The following is a 5,135-nucleotide window of genomic DNA, read 5'->3' on the forward strand; positions in this document are numbered from 1 at the left end:
CTGTTGAGTGGCTTGGTTCCAACTATCATAAGCTTGCTGCTGGATGGCACTGACAGTCAGTTTAGCTGTTTGCAATTAGCTTCTGCCACAGATGCAGGCACACCAAAGGGCAGGGCTTACAACCTGCACAGCCAGCTGAGAGGCCTGGCTACAGCAACTTCAGGTGTGTTGATGTATGGGGTTATCTTTCCCCCTTCTCAGGGCAGGAGTCACTTTGGATTAACACCAGCTGGGGCTGCCTGCCAGGTGTGGGAGTGTAGGAGCCACTTTGGAGAGACATCTGCAGAGGTGGGCATGTTGGGTGGGGCAGGTCATGTGGTGCTCACAAGATAGATGGAAAGTGTTAAAATTTGCTCCTAAGAGTATCCAGCTATCTAAGCTGGGAAGGAGCAAGAAAAATGGTGCTTGCCAGCACTTTTGTTCTTTGAGAAATCTCCAGCACATCTCTGCCCCTTTGGCACCCATTTTAAAATTAGTCAATAAATCTCCTTCCTGTATGCCCTAGTTAGTTTTTAAACTGCTACTTCTGTGCTGTGTCTAAAGCCAAGTGATTTAGTGTGCTGGCTCCTTAAGGGCAGGGACTCAGTTTCCTGTCACCCTCCAGCTTTCCCCGAGTTAAGCCCTGATGATTTTCAAAGCCAGACATTATGGAAACTTCTATAACAAAGTGCTATATTGCATTTTGCTTCTTTCTACTGCATTCTCACAGGTGTTTTGTTCCCTGAGTTGGGGCCTTAACTGACCAGTAAGTGTAGTACAATTTTTTTTTTAATGTCTCAATTGGGCGTGACCAATAGATAGAAACAATTTTTCACTTTCAGACCAGAACAAAGGTGATAGTGGAGGTTACTCTCAAAAGCTTTGTAATAAATTCTTTAACTATAGTAGGGACAGGGACTCCATCTCTTGTATAATTTAGAATTATATCTAGATCTAGAAACACAAAGTTTTACTCTAGTTGGTTAAACAGAGAGCAGCTTAATTTCTTAAGTAACAAGAAGTTAGGAGTTGGACTCCAAGGTGACTGCAAATGCCCAAGGACTTAATTTCTTATTTCATGTTTGGCCATTTTTTAATTTTTTTAATTAATTAATTAATTAGCATATGGTCTTTGTTCTCATGATCAGACAGTGACTGCTGCTCCTACAGGCATTATGTCTGTTCCCCTGGAATAATAGGCAAAGAACAAGGAGAAAAATCCAAAGTTCCATGTCAGCTGGGTTCATCCCTTTTATAAATCTTTCCCAGAAGCCCACCCGGAAATTTCCTTTGACTTTTCACTGTTCATTTTGATCATATGTCTGCCAGTACTGCAAGGAAGACCAATACAGACTAAATTGGTCAGTCTAGTCCATCACCCAGTTTTTCTTATTTACCTTACCCAACTTCCTTTTTTCCTAAATGCTAATATCTTGAATGAGATTAAGAAGACCACTTCAAACTACAAAGCTTAAAGTCAGTGTTAAGATTGTTGATATTCACATCAGAAACCACAGGATTATCACAGGGTTGGAAAAGTGAAGGGTCACTTTAGACATGGAATAAAGGGAACAACATTTTCCTCTTTAAATTGATGAAAGAATATTTAAAAACTTTAGACTTTGAAATAATAGAGTAGTTGTTTTGACTTCAGATTACGCAGTTCGTGCTGAGAATTGTGCCACTAGATACTCAGAAAAAAATACAAAAAAGTAACTTCAGAAAAAGAAACACCTGATTGATTTTATTTTCAAATTATCTTAGGATCTAGATAGCAATTTGCGTTGCCAGATTAATATGGAAAGACATTTTGGTGGCAGTGTTGCTTTCTTATATTAACTACCAATTCTCCATACCAATGAGAGAGCATTGATATTTAATTAATGAATTAGTTACTTCATCAAAGAAAATCAAGCAGAGGTATTATTTCTGTAGGTGTCCAGTGAATACATTCATTTATGCTGGTTAGAAGTACTTAAGCTAGTAAGTATGTCCATGTTATACCTAAATAATAATACATACTAATTTTAAAATCCACTGAGTTTTCTTAATAAATATTTGAATCTCCGTTAGGAGTTGCAGTTTCCAACCTAATCATTTGTTATTGAATTTTTCTTGGCATATAACCACATGCATATCAACACATTATAAAAAAATACAGTTCTCTATTTTCCTTATTAAGCCAGTCTTCATTACTCTACAATAATAACAATTAAAACACAACACACTCACACATACACACATGCACAAACACATACATGCCCATCATTACTCCAGAGAGAAGTTAAAGTTACTTCCCTCGTTCTCTGATTAAGGAGATTAGAACTTTCATTTCACTGTGGTGTTAACTACAGTCGAAGAATTTAAAATACTAAATAAAAGACAAATTCACACAAATTAAATTTATTTATTCATAATGAATGATTCCAGGAATCCTTTTTAGGAGACAAGTTCAAATTTTGCTTACTGGTTCTACTTTAAATATAGTAACAGTTTGATGAATATTCAGATCTTGGTAAAGTATGGTGGAACATATTTATCAAAATTGTTTCAGTTAATTTGTCACCTTGTATTTTGTGTCATGACCTTCACATTTAAAGTAGTCATGGCATTGATGACAGAGATGTGTGCTGTGTTGTAACTTTATTGTCAGTAGAAATTACACATGAGTTGCTTATATATTCTGAGGAAAGATATTCCTTGCTTGGGGGTCAAAAATTTGATTAAGATCACTTTACTGTTAGTTTACAGAAACATTCACTTTTTAGCTTAATTTTTTTTTTCTTTTTTGGTCAGGAGCTCAAATCTACATTCCTCCATACCTAATTGCCTACTGCTTTAATAGAATTAACTTCTCCTAGAATAAATCACCAAAGTGAAATGGTTAGAGCAGTTTTTTGTTTTTTTTTTAAGCACTTCTAAAGTTGACTGATTTTTCTATTGGTAATAGTCATTTACCAGTCGATGCTTAGAATGTTAACTGGACATTTTCCCTTGAACTTATTCTTTAATAACACAAATAGTTAGCAATAGGTGATCTAACTTAGACAAGAGTAAATCCACTTTTCTAAGTTCAGCTTCTTCAGTAACAGTACCAAGACCATTCACTGGGAGGGAATAATCTCTTTAGTGCTGGGATAAATGGATATCCAGATGTAAAAGAATGAAATTCACATCATATAAAATATTAACTCAAAATAGGTCAAAATGTAAATTTAAGAGCTAAAACTATAAATGTATCTATTTCAAAATTTTGTACTTTGTGATAGAATCATAAGGTGATAGAGCTCTTTTGGAGAACAATTTTCACTTCCAAAAAAATATCTAGTTCACCATTTTGATCCCTCAAAAAGGAAAATCAGATTTTTGATACGGGTATCTCCATGATGTCCTTAGAAAGCTACAAGTTCAGCCAAAAAGTGTCACAATGTATAATTAAGCAGAACATTTGTAACTTTTTCTCTTCTTTCCAACAGTTAGCTTGAAATAGGTTATATTTCCTATTAAGCAATACTTGATTCTAATTATTTTCTCTGTTTTTGAGTTATAAACATAGGGAAAGGTTGAGATTTGAGATTGCTAATATCTCTGTTATGAAAAACAAGGATTGTCTCAAGTTCCTAAATGTAAAACTAGGATGCTTATTATTTTACAGTTTCTACTTCAATGAAAATATGTGTTCCCCATATATACTATCATATCATAGGAATGTGTAAGGTATCTTGAGTCATACTAATATTGTCACTCAAATATATACTATACTAATCCATATGTACAACCATATGAGCATAGATATATCAAATGTTTATATACATATATATTATTTTTCCATTATGTTTTTTTTTTTTTTAAAGAGTTTATTTATTTATTTGACAGAGAGAGAGGTCACAAGTAGGCAGAGAGGCAGGCCTCAGGCGGGGGTGTGGGGAGGGTGGGGAAGCAGGCTCCCCGCCGAGCAGAGAGCTGGATGTGGGGCTCGATCCCAGGACCTGAGACCACGACCCGAGCCGAAGGCAGAGGCCCAACCCTCTGAGCCACCCAGGTGCCCCTTTCCATTATGTTTTTATTTCTTCACCTTGGATGCTTGATCTAGATGCTTTAAATGAAAAGTACTACAAAACTATTACATAATATGTAATGCATGTGTTTCATACATCTTCTTTATGATACTTAAGGGATAAATGAGTCCACCACGTGCTTGTTGAAAGACTAGGCATTTTTATATATATGACTAGATAATTTTATAGTAAAATCACTATATTTCCTTTGTGTATGGTTTGCAATTTCTGCATGAAGCAAAACCTAGAAAAAGAGATTTCATTGGCCAAGTTTCTCCTTTTATTGTAGAAAAAGGACTATACCTATTTAAAAAAGAATTCTGAGATTCGAGTTACTCTTTCTCCCTCTTTGGAGACCTTTCAAGATGTTTATTTCTTCCATTTCAGTTCCTGCTCTTCCCTTTTCTCCTTCTCTCCTTTTCTTCCATCTCTTTTTCCATCACGACCAGTCATGCGTTCAGATTTGTGCTAGGTGCTAGGAATGAAAATAATCAAAACAAAATTTCAAACCCCAAAGAACTCTCAGTTTCAGAATTTTGCTTTCAAAGAAGCAAAATTAGCAGTTCAAGTTAGGTTAAGTTACAGGAGACAGGCACAGAGAGAGTTCTAGAGGCCCAAAAGAGAATATCCCAATTCTCCTCAGGGTATCCCGTGATATTTGGCTGAGATGATACCAGAGTTATAGTCTAAAGAGTAAGGACATCTTTAAGGGAGAGAGATCATATTCAATAGGAAAAATGCAAGTTATCTGATATGGCTGTAGTTTCACACATAGTTGCATATTCATTTTATAGTTCTTACCACTTGACCACCAGGAATAGAAGATTTTCAGATAACAACATCATCACCAAGACAAGTTTTTCTTTGTATTGATTTGAACCTACTTTTTGTTCTAATCAGATAAAAGTCTTTTAATCTACCCATATGTAGGTTTATCACTTTTTTCATATTAGAACTATTTAGCTGTCCAAATGTTTTGTGATTATTTCCATGAGCCATACCTCCCCTCATAATTCTCATGCACTTGTGTTCTCCCACAGGGGAGAAACTAAGGTGAAATGGTTTCCTCATATCTACATGGTGATTTAAGAAGGAAAA

This window comes from Neovison vison, chromosome 8, assembly GCF_020171115.1.
Source record: "Neovison vison isolate M4711 chromosome 8, ASM_NN_V1, whole genome shotgun sequence".
NCBI lineage: Eukaryota > Metazoa > Chordata > Mammalia > Carnivora > Mustelidae > Neogale > Neogale vison.